The sequence below is a fragment of the Megascapheus bottae genome, chromosome 4 (genome assembly GCF_031878675.1).
Source record: "Megascapheus bottae isolate mThoBot1 chromosome 4, mThoBot2.hap1, whole genome shotgun sequence".
In the NCBI taxonomy this organism is placed as follows: Eukaryota; Metazoa; Chordata; class Mammalia; order Rodentia; family Geomyidae; genus Megascapheus; species Megascapheus bottae.
The window spans coordinates 61450026-61463159 of record NC_143512.1 but is presented as its reverse complement, the minus strand read 5'-3'; positions in this window follow the sequence as shown (position 1 = coordinate 61463159).

Here is a 13134-nt window from a genome sequence, read left to right as displayed (position 1 = left end):
AATGATGAATACAAAAGAACTGAAGTATGTTGTGGAATATACAAGGTACAGATATGAGGAGAGTAAGTAAGTGCTTGCTTTGATCCATAAATCTTCCCACTTCATTATAGCTGGAAAGAGAAGAATCTCATAAAACAAATTGAGAGGGTATGTTAACTAAGAAAGGAGATCATCAGGAGAAGATAGAGTAAGACAAAAGAAAAGAGGAAACTATCTCAAGAAGAAAAGAGATTAGAAAAAGCATTGAAATACAACAACAGCTGGAGTTATTTCAAAGCACCTGTCTATGCAGGAAAATCTTACACAGATAGTTTTGGAAATACCAGCTTTGTTCATTCAGCAAGCCCTTACCTATTGATAATTATCTATAATAAATAACTAAGGTTCAGGCTTATAAGAATTTCTAACATCCGTCAATGTGGTAGCTTCAAGGCCATCTTCCCATGCATATCAGTGTGACCTATATGATCATAGTCTGCTTAGAGCTGAGTGGTAGTGTGAAGAGCTGCTGTGGGCACCAGCTCAACCTATACCCATCAACGCTTCCCACTTTCCCCTCTAACTCTTTATTTCACTGTTTTCCCTGGTGACTTCTCAGAACCACACCTCTGTGATAGACAGCACTGTGACATTGTGATTTCTTCAGCAACAATTTCCTTATCACACCCTCAACCACCCAAAAGAACTTAAACCATACTGAATGAAAAAACATGCAACCCAGCATGTATGAGAAGGTTCATCTTTTTATATCGATTGATTCTATTACAAATGTTTGCTCCCACCCAAAAATCCCAGACCTAAAATATATAAAGGACTCTTTTTGGTGTTTTCTCGGGGAAAATGGAGGAGTTTCTCCATTGTTCATTTGGAGCCCACTTAAAAGCTCTCCCAGAAAATAGAATTCAAATTCAGTTAGTTCCCCCTAAGCCTCAGTGAAATTCTATTACCAGAAGATTTAGTCCCATTTTGTAGACTCAGAAGGCTAGTGAGGGAGTTTAATTTTCTCAATTATGTACCTCTATTTTACTTTATGAAGACTATTTCTTTCCTGAATTATGAATAATTCTCAACAAATGTTTTTCTGGATTCATCTCATTATAACTGTAATCCAAAAATGGCCTAAGAGAAACCGTAGATGTTCCTGGTGCAAATGTCTGCCTTAATAAAGTTCAGTGTCTAAAGGTAAAGCTTTTTCCCCTTGAAGAAATGCTATTTCTCTGTTGAATGCGACACATTTACTCCAAATTTCCTATTTCAGCTGGTAGAGATTTGTCATGATGTGACACATTGTACATTTCCTTATTATATATCAAGACCATCTGAAAAATATATTACTTCAATTAGGCACATTAAACCATCTGCCACAAGAAAATGCTGACTGCCCTCTCTGCCACCTGATGGAACACAGTTGATTTGTTCAGGAAGTGAATGGAAACTTGGCAGAGGCTCTGCCTTTCCTGAAGGGAGGCCTTGCTGTCAGGAGACACAAAAACAAAAACCTCACTCATAATAAAAGCAGAAGGCATGCAGGAGCCCATGGGAGAGAATGCAACAGATACCCTTCCTAAATTAGTTTAGTTTTACAATGGATTGCAAATCCCAGGTTGACTTAATATGAATGAGTCTTGACATGATCACTGGAACCGGGAAATCAGTCATTCCACGGCTGCCTTGTTTCGCCATCTGCATAATTTGGGTACAGGGGATATACATCTCCTACAAACTCCTCAGACAAAGTTGACATGAAAATTGTCACATACGGACAGTCTTAATACCTTGGGTTTAAAGTAACATGCCATAGGAATATCATATGTCAACAGCTGTTCTGTTTTTCTTTCCTCTTTCTAGGGACATCAAGAAACTAGGTAAGTAAGCATGGGCTGCTTTAATTTAGAAATTGGGAGTGAGCTCCAAGCAGTGGTCATGAGGCCTGTCTTTCTCATAAAAGGATATTCTGTCACCATCAAATCTGACTTTTTAAGGCAGTCCTAAGGAATAGAGCTGAAGTAGGCTTGACATTTATTCCTTCTTTCTCCTTTCATCTATTTTTTCAGTTAACCCATTTGTCTCAAAGACAGATGGTCTCAACACTGACACTACTGACACCTTGAACTCTTTGTTGCACAAGGGGAAGAGGTGTTATTTGCATTGCAGGCCCTTTAGCAGCATCCTTTTTTATTTATCTGTTTGTTTATTTTTTCCATTACTGGGGCTTGAACTCAGGGCCTGAGCACTGTCCTTGGACTTTCTCAAGGCTAGAGCACTACCACTTGAGCCACAGCAACACCACTTGAGCCACAGCACCACTTCCAGCTTTTTCTATATATGTAGTATGAGGAATCAAACCCAGGGCTTCATGCATGCCAGGCAAGGACTTTACCACTAGACCAAACTTCCAGTCTTACCAGCATCCTTTATCTCTACCTATTACACACTAGGAGACCTTTTTTTGATGTGACAATTTTTAAAAACGTATCTAGCCATTTCCAAATGTCCCTCGGAAAGGGAGGACAGTTAAGAACCACCCCTAAAAGGAAAAGTGATGTAATAATCATCACATGACAATACACAACTATATCAATCCAACACCACCATCAGCTGTCTCAATTACCAGGAGACAATACCACTATTTCTTTATGATGGTAATAGAAGTACTAACAAGACTCAATTCTTGAACTTACCTGGTTTATGTCAGTCACATTACAAAATCCTTGTTTTCTTACCCTCATAATAGAGATAACTAGCCATTTGCATGACCTGAACTAAGCCATTCTTGGTAATGAACGAGGTAGTCATCCTGGGTGACCTAAGGAGGATCAAGAACTTGTAACTTTCACCTCTTTCTATCTGCCACCTACAATAAAAACAAAACATCACTTGCCTCCATGACAGTTGGTAACAGTTCCAATTTCAGTTCCAACCCTTCCAACACAATGTATCAGTGACAGCCTGGGTACTGTGGACATTCACTACATTAAGGAGGTAACATGGCCAAGTCACATTAGAAACTCTCATGACATGCCTTTCTCCAAGAAATAAATACATTAGAAAAATGTAGATAGCAACATTCATCTCTTTTCTCTCCCCTGTACATATACAGAGAAAGGCCAAATACAGGACTTGAACAGTACTTTTCCTGAAGCTACAGTTGCAAGTTGGATTCTCAGTGTAGTGGTGTTGAGGTGGTGGGAACTTTAAGAGGAAGGGCTTAGTCATTATGGCATTGTCTTGGAAGAGATATTGCCTTCTCCTCCTCCCTCTCCCCGTCTCTCTCCTTTCTTTCCTCCTATCTCCCTCTCCCCCTCCTTCTTTTGCTCCCTCTCTCTCTCCACTCTCCTTTCTCCCTCAAAAGCCTCAGCCTGACCCCTGAATCACTGGCTGGCTGACTTCCTACCTGGAACATGTTTACTTGCTCTTTACTTGCACACTTTTCACAAGTACAACCATCCTCATTTGACAATTGGCAACAATGAAAGTTCACCCTCCCCCTCCTCCCAGGGACATCATATCAGAGAACAAGAGGAAGGGGGAAGATTAAACACTGTTCTTCTTGCTTTTCATCAAAAATAAAATTCTAATCACCTGCAAATGTGGAGAATGTAAAAGAAAATAGCAGCTTAAACCCTAGATACATAAATCCATATAGGGGTGAGGCTAAATTAATAGACCAATAGGACAGGGAAACAGAGCTTCATTATGAGTGATTATTGTTATTAATGTACTATGTTTTTTTCTCTTCTCTTTTGTTGCCCTTTGGTTAATCTCATATTGTTACAGTATCTGACTTTGTTACCTAGTATATTACATATACCTTTATTTGTTTACTTGAAATAGGAAAGGGAAGGGGGAAAAAGATGAGGGGAGAAGGTGAGGGCAGGGAAATGGGGACAAAAACATGAGAAGAGGTAACAATGTGTGATAAGCAATGCGCCTTTTATCTGGCAAATATAACTGTAACCCCCCTTTATATTAAAATAAAATTTAAAAATTAAAAATAAAATACAAAAAAAGAAAAATGTCGATTGCTAAAATTATTCAGTGCTGGAAGTTTAGGTGTTTGGATATGAATGGTAGATGATGAGAATTTTTTTAAATGGCAACGAAGTATCACAGCACATTCTGTACTGCTTCTTTGAGAAGTTAAAATGTTTGGTAGATCATACTTTTTAAGGATAGCTGTGCCAGGTGCCAATTCAAAGAGATACAGGTCTGAGGCATGTCAATATTTCTTCCATCTACCTCAGCTACCTATGAGAGAAATCAGCATAACATGGCCACCAAGAGTATACCTGTCAGTTTCCTAAGAAAGAACACAGTATCCATTATTGTATGGTAATAGGATGCTTGTGGATATATTACAGTATGAAGTCTGCAGATTTTCCCTGCCACCACCACAAACTCACAGAAATGGTTTTTCTCCCCCAACTAACTTCCTATGCAATTGCTCTAAGCATGAAGCCCAGATTAGATCACACTTAACTTCTTAGCCATTCCCAATCACCAGACCAAGATAAAAGCTCTCACCTTGGAAAGCATTTCTGTGCTTGGGAAAGAGTAAGAAACCAGAGTTCATTGGTCCCATATCCTCTTCATGGGTACTCATTTTTCCTGAGATATATTTTAACATTCGTTGACCAATAGGAAATTGGAGAGTCAAGAAAGCTTGCCTAAAAAAATATAAATACTTCATCACACAATCATGTTGGCCTATCCAATATTTAGCAGATAACCAGAAAGAAGATGAAGACCCAAGGATCCAGAGGAGTGACTAAATGGATACAATGACTGCCTAGAAAATTTAAGCCTTCCAGTTCAAAACCCAGTACAAGGAAGGGGGACGAAGGAGGAAGGGAGAGGTAGAAGGAGGAGTAGGCGGGGGGAAGGAAGGAAGGAAGGAAGGAAGGAAAGAAGGAAGGAAGGAAGGAAGGAAGGAAGGAAGGAAGGAAGGTAGCAAGCAAGCAAGCAAGCAAGCAAGCAAGGGCAGGCCCACCACACATCATAAAAACCTAAAGCAGAATTGATAAATACTAAGAGTCTTTGGATTGCTTTCATGTATTACCATATGGTCTGGCAGAATACTGTGGTCCGTCCTACACTATTTGTCATCCTTTGTATCACTATGTACCAAGTATATCTGTGCATTACATTGTCTCTAAGCATAAACAAGAGTCCAAATTTTCCTGTAGCCTTGTTACATCCTGATGCTGAAGGAGGACTAGGACTCTTTGAAGTCTTTAGGGTATCATTAAGAGCACAGCAATGATAACATGTTAAGTGACATCTAATGACCAGAAAACACTAATCTACCTCTTTTAGTGCCTGGCACAAAACCATAAGTTCAGTGCAGGTGATAGCAGAGCCTAATAATAACTTTACCACCTAAAATGATGACATAAAAAGTTATTTTAATCTGAGCAATGACTTTCAGTGGAAAATAGTCTTGGTGTTTGTGGGCCCTTTCTTGGCTACAATTAAAATTTTAAGCTTCTGGAAAAGTTTGTGTAGACACATAAGCTGATTTTTTACTTAAATCCCATAGCTTTTAGTTAATGATCGAGACTTGGGCTTTATAAGCCAGAATCTCATTTAACGTCTCTGGAAAATATATTTTAAAGACTTCAAGACTTCAATGAAACTAACCGAGAAAGGCAAAGCCATTGAAATTAAAGATCATTTAGACTACAATAATATGACTAATGTGGAACCTGGATTTACCTCAGTATACAGTTACTAAACCAAAGTGGAAAGGCACTTGTCTTTTCAGTGGGATCACTTGTCTTTTCCAGCCCAACTTTCTTTTTTCTTTCTGCCATGAGAGTCCCAGCATCTTCCCAAACCCAGATGTATGGTGTTCAGCATGCTTTTTAGTATGCCCAATCTGTTAATGCAACTGCTGGCATTGCAATTTACCTAGAAAAACCTTTGAAATGCTGCTTGCTCATTTTACTTTACTGTTTAACCTATAGCCACTCACCATATTTCTTGAATATGTTTCAGTAGATCAACCTCACATCTATCCAGAATTGAAATGTGTGTTCATTTTCTCCCATATTTGATATGCTAACTGAAAAAATGAGGGATTTCTAGCTTTTCTATTCAGTTTCTGACCTATTAATAATAAGAATTACATTCCCATTATAGATGGAAAAATAAAAGGACATAATGGAATTTCTTCAACCAATATGGTCACTAACTTTACTTAGGGTGTGATAAAGATTTTGCACTATAACATCACAAGCTTGCCTTTTTTTTATTCTGAGAGCACCTCATATGTCAAATTGAGACACTCATCCCTGATATTCATATGACATGATCTATAAGAGACTTTCAATCTCCTTAATTTCTTGTGATTGTCATTTTAACATGTGAAGTATGGCAGCTTGATTGCAGAAAGGTGCATGGTGATTTGATGTGTTAAAAAATGAAACCATATTCGGCATGAGCCCTGTTTCTTTATCATGTAACTTATAATATTCTCACTCACAGCTTTCCCCTCTGTACTCTTGCCACAGAAGGAACTAGAACATAAGTACTCTAAAGGCTTAACCTATCATCTAGATGGCAAGTTTCCATGCCTTTTATCTTACATTGTTGTAGCAGCTGAAATAGGTCTCTAGGGAGCTTTACATTCCCAAAGTAGCTTCTTAATAGATTCTGAGAGTCACCAGGTTTTCTGAAGAATCCTTGATAGTTTGATGGGGAGATACACTCCAAGATAACATCATACACTTTGAAAATGGATATCCATGCAATGACTTAACTTCTGCTCCAAGGCTGCTTCCTGTGTAAGAAGTCTCATGAAAAAATTATCTTCCAAGAAGTCCACTCCTATTCCTTTTCCCACCCGTGCCACATGTCTGCATCTACCATCTCCTTCTGTGTCTGAACCTTTTGGAAACAAGCTCTCCTCAAGAATTTTTCCTGGCATTTTCATGTGTGCTTTCACCAGTCACCTGTGAACATTCTTTATGCAAGATGACTGGCTTTCACAGAGTCTTCTATAAAAGCAAGTTATAATAATTCTAGCGTTCACACACCTCTTTCATCATTCCTGTCTTTTACTTGAAAAACAAGATGTTGCATTCAGCTTCATATATATAAACATAAACATACATAGCAACAAAAGTTTTCCAGAAAATGTATTTCTAGCCATAGGAATGAAATGTGTATGCATCTTACACATATACACATAAATAAGTGTGTCATTGTCATTTGGTGTCCAATGCCCAGCTCTAATAATAGGTACATCATAATCTCCAGCCGTCATGCTGCAATTAACACAATTTAGCCCCCAAGGAAAGTTATCTTCTCATATTTTTCTTATGTCCCAGAAACAAAAGGTCACTATATCCAAATACCATTTGGGAGGATAATCTTGTTGACACTGAAGATCTAATTAGAAGAGGATTTTAGGAAGCAGATAGGTTTAGGAACAAGAAAGGGAGGGAGGGAAGAAGAGAGGGAGAAACTTATTTATCAAATGCTTTGCCACTAAGGGTCTGGGTGCAGCAGTATGTGCCTATAATCTCAACGACTTGGAAACCAGACCATTAGGTGGAATACATATAGAAGCCAACCAAACAAAACAAAGTCAGTGAGACTGCCATCTCAACTAACAAGCTAGATGTGAAGGCACATACCTGATATCCCAACAACAAAGAAGGAATAGACCGGATTGCAATTCGAGGCTTGCCCTAATCAAAATTGTATGACCCTATCTGTATCTGAAAATAGTCAAATGCCAAAAGAGGCTAAAGCTGTGGCTCAAGTAGTTGAGTGCGTGATTAGTAAATGATGCCCTGAGTCCAAACCCCAGTGTAGCAAAACTAACAACAATAATAATGTTTCTATTCAGTGTGGATACACTATTCTTACATACTGAAGGACAGTTCCTATGTAATGCTAAATATCTTTGATGCTCTTTTTCATGTTGTAGGAATTAATAAATTCTGGGATATTTAGCCAACCGTGTTATCCTAGCTACTCAGGAGGCTGAGATCTGAGACATTTAGTGCTAAGCCAGGGTAGGATGGGAAGTCTGTGAGACTCTTATCTCCAATTAACCACCAGAAAACTGGACATTGCACTGCAACTCAAAATGATAAAGTGCTAGCCTTGAGTTGAAGAGCTCAGGAAGAATGACCAGGCCCTGGTTCAAGCTCCATGACCGCCACCAACAACAACAAAAATTTCCGAAGATTTTCATGAATCAGTGCATGGCATTGAATACAAAGTATGACATTAAATAATTTGTTTTCATTAATTTTCCCATAAGATCAAGGCAAAACACAAGACAACATTACATTCCTTCTACTAATTAGTTGGAAGATTAGTATGATTGTAAAAAACCCATCACATTGTATAATTAACATGTGCTAATAAAAATGTAAAAATTTAATAGAGCTAGTACAAAATATTTAATGAATGGATTCTATTTTTAAAATATATTCAATTTCAGTATTGAAATTCCTCCTTTGCTGTTCTTTCTGCTAAGAATTATTTTTGCTATCCAGGGTCTTTTATTATTCCATATGAAATTTTGGATTGCCTCTTCTATTTCTTTAAAGAATGGCATTGGGATATTGATAGGTATTGCATTGAGTTTGTAGATAGCCCTTGGCAAATTGCCATTTTCATGATGTTAATTCTTCCAATCCAGGAGCATGGGAGGTTTTTCAATCTCCTCAGTTCTGCTTTAATTTCCTTTTTCAGAGTTTTAAAGTTTTCATCAAAAAGGTCCTTTACATTCTTAGTTAATTCCTAGGTACTTTATTTTCTTTGAGGTTATTGCAAAAGGAGTTGCTTTCCTAATTGTTGCCTTGTTCCTCTCATTGTTGGCATATGGGAAGGCAGTTGATTTTTGAGGGTTAATTTTATACTCTGCTGCCTTTCCAAAGTTTTGAATCAGTTCAAGCAGCTTAGGAGTGAAGTCTATAGGGTTCTTTAAATACAGAATCATGTCATCTGCAAAGAGGGAAAGTTTCACTTCCTCTTTCCCTATTTGGATCCCCTTTATGCTTGCTTCTTGCCTTATTGCTCTGGCTAGGAATTCTAATACTATGTTAAAGAGGAGTGGAGAGAGTGGGCATCCTTGTCTCATTCCTGATTTTAGAGGGAATGGCTTTAGCTTTTCTCCATTAAGTATAATGCTAGCTGTGGGTTTGTCATACACAGCCTTTATTATTCTGAGTAATGTTCCATGGATCCCTAGTTTCTCCAGAGCTTTTAACATAAAGGGGTGTTGGATCTTGTCAAATGCCTTTTCTGCATCTATTGAGACAATCATGTGATTTTTGTCCTTGCTCCTGTTGATGTGTTGAATTATATTAATTGACTTGCATATGTTGAACCAGCTTTGCCTCCCTGTGATGAATCCTGTTTGATTATAGTGTAAATTATTTTAATTAAAATGTCACATTAGTTAAAATTAATATTTTTCTGCTACCTTGGAAATTATAAAATATGCAAACCTATTAAAAATAGATTTGTATACATTCTGTCATTATAAAGATAAAATTTGAATATAGGCAAATACAATCATTTTTATCAAGCAGCTTTATAATTTATTTATGATTTACCAATACACAGACCACACATATGTTCTGGGCAGACTGGTTATTTGTCCTCAAACATGAATTCTCTATTTTGTGTTCAGTTCAACTTTCGCAGAATTATCTCTCATAGGATCTGCTCTCCATGTGAGTGTTCTACAGTGATTTTGGATTCTCAGATAGAATTATAGATAGAAGAACATTTTTTTCCTTCTTCAAGCACTCAGACATACTCAGAGACATAACTTCAAGGCTTTAAGGAAATGGAAGTTATTAGATTCTCATATGAATGTTGAAGGAACATGTAAAATTGTACTAGCACATGTGTCCAGGTGAAAATTTCCTAGTACTTCATCTAAAAGTGATTTTTGTTGTTATTGTTCCAGAAATCATTTTCTGAAAGAAAAAGAATTTTAAAAAATTATAATCTTTTGGGGCCAGGAGTTTGGCCTAGTGGTAGAGTGCTTGCCTAGTACGCACAAAAACCCAGGTTCGATTCCTCGGTACCACATACATCGAAGAAAACGAGAAGCAGTGCTAAGACTCAAGTGGTAGAGCTCTAGCCTTGAGAAAATCCACGGACAGTGTTCAGGCCCCGAGTTGAAGCTCAGGTCTGGCAAAAATTTATAATCTTTTGATGAAAATTTCTGGAGTATCACTTTTTTTTGGGGGGGGGCAGTTCTGGGGCTTGAACTTAGGGTCTGGGCCCTGTCCCTGTACTTCTTTTGCTCAAAGTTAGCATTCTACCACTTGAACCACAATGCCACTTCAGGATTTTTTGTTTGTTTGTTTGTTTATGTTGTACTGAGAAATCAAAACCAGGCTTCATACATACTAGGCAAGTACTCTATCACTAAGCCACATTCACAGTCTGGAAGAATCATTTTTTTATTCTCCCTTTAAATATCTGCATAATGATCTAAATTGGAGAAGTTAAAGAGTCATTTGAAATGTGATTGAGAATAAGTCCCTGTTTGTATATGCTGTTTTAGGGATGTCAGGTTCTAGCTATCAGAGCTATCTCACCAATCAAGGGTCTGTCTCTCGAGATGTCTGATATATTTGTGAACTGCTATTAATAATAATTTGTCATGATTAGTAAAAAAAAGAAAAGAAAAAAATAGGTAGCCCTTTAACTCTCAGGTTGTTACCCTAATGAAAAGCTGTCAAGATAATTTTATTTTACCCTGAAATGTCACTATCAATTAATGTTAACTGATTGCTAGAAAATTAACCTTGGTTTGCCTTTCGGATCTGCTAGACCCAGAATGGCATGGAAACATAAATATGGTATTGAATAGCTTACCATTTAAAAATATTTTGGAGTTTTTTCCCTATGCTTCATAAATAAAATTTAATTACTAACCATATAAATGATTCAAAAGATATGTCTTGAAAGTGTTAAGTAGATTCTAAAGCTTATGGAACGCACATGTTCTGTGTGTGTGGGGGGGGGGTATTCAATGTCCATGGAGCTACTGAATGAATATATGAAACTATAAAATAATTGACCCAACAAAATCACACCCATTGTTGTTTTGTCAATTTTTTTCTTCTTGCTGTGCAGAAAATAGAAAGCACATCCTTGCTCATCAGCTGACAATGAGAGGGCTATACTCATTGTTATGACTCCTAAAACATCTCCTTGACAATGTTAGCAAAGAATAAGGCTTAAGGCATACACATCATTCGCATACATGAAGCAGGTTCAGATAACTAAAGAACTTTTATGACATCAAGAGAAAAGATTTTAAGCAGATGATAATCTCTTTGGAATCCTCATCTCTTCCCTAATTCTGTTTCTGAGTTACCCTCTACTGTACTTCTGTTCCCTTACAGGAACCAGGATAACTTGGTTAATGGCACAGAGTAACAATTCAGGAGACTCTTGACACAGATCTGAGTTCTTAATTACTTCAAATGCATTTGAGAAATCTACATTATAAAGTATTGCTGAAATTTCCTGTGGTTCACATAATTTCTGTTAAGCAGAGTCTATGTCTTCTCTATTTGAGTGTAAATCCTCAGATCAGAAACAAAAATCTGCTACACATTGTTCCATTGTTCCCCAAATATCTATCAGAGTAAGAGACGTTCAATAACCATTTGTTGTTTGGAAGAATATGAATAGCTTTAGAATCATGATGAAATATTTGGTTCAGATTCCAAATGGAAACCACTCAAGGTAACTGAGGAAACCATCTCAATCCTTAATTCAACAGACTTTGCAGTATTTTTTAAATTTTTAAATTTTTAACTAATTTTAATTCCACTTACAGGAGAAAACTCAAAAAATAATGTACAGCCATTTTAATTGTATTTTACTGTTGGAGTGATGTACAGAGGGGTTACAGTTACATTCGTTAGGTAGTGGTTACCAGTTTTGACATGAGAGCATCTTTAAACTTGTAATAACTTGAAAGAAGTTCACCACCAACAAACCAAGAGGAGCTAAAGAAAGAAAGAAAATTTCCAGAGCAGAAAAGTAAGTTTAGAATCTGTCAAGCAAAGAGCAGAAAAAGAGACCTCTTTTACTTCCATAAAGCTTCATCTCTTCTTCAACAGAAGATGAAGGAGAATTTATAACTCCTGATACAAAAAGATGTGTGGAGTCTTGGAAGATCTCTGACTCCTTTTTCTGTGATAAAAAAAGAAACAAGGCCTTGGCTTCCCAGTACAGACAATAAAAGACTTATAACAGGTTTAGGAAGAAAAGTAAAAACATGATATGGTTCTCTGAAAATTGAGAGAAGAGAATAGTCATGAAAAACAGGAAATTGCCTTTGTCCCAGTATATTAGGAGTTCCTAAGTCAAGAATTAAAATTAAGACCAATCAGCAGGTTGCCATTTTATCTTCAGCCATGCCCACATGCTTGGAAACAAGTACAAAAAGAAGATCACAGGTATATTTAACCCAAATAAGTTTAACCAAGCAAGTTCAGCAAGACAAAAGAAGACAAGGTAATTGGCAGTATGCAGAAAAGAATGATTATAATGATTAATATTGACTGTGGTCATGCAAGCCTTCAAAGAGGTAAATGCCAAGACAGAATTACATGTGCAAGGACTTTTTTCTTTTTTGTCAGATATTTATACATCAAATGGTCAAAAGAGAGAAGGAGAAAGGTTTGTTGGCAAAGTAGGTGCATCAAGTCTGGAGAGGATTCAGCATGGATTATTGGGAAATAGTGATAGGAAGCATTTCATGTCTCCTACTCACAGACCTATCTGAATGATCTAGAGACACTTGGCTACAAATTAAGATATTTCTGGGAAATCTGGGCTTGTCCAAAACATGGCTATGGATTTCAGATCTCAGTAACTGGGGGCACTAGATAAGTGTCTGTAGACGGGTCTAAGAGGCTCAATGCCACAGTCAGAGACAAGGAAATAAATCAAATATAAATTAAGTGAAATAGAACTTAAAAAAAAGGAAGATTCAAAAACATAAGAATGAATGAGAATTTGAGAAGTCATAAAAGTGACTACATGGCTTCATCATGACATTTGTTAGGTTGGATAAGATTAGGTTTGGCTCAGTGAAAGTATTTTTCCAATTTTCAGTATTTCTAACTTATATAG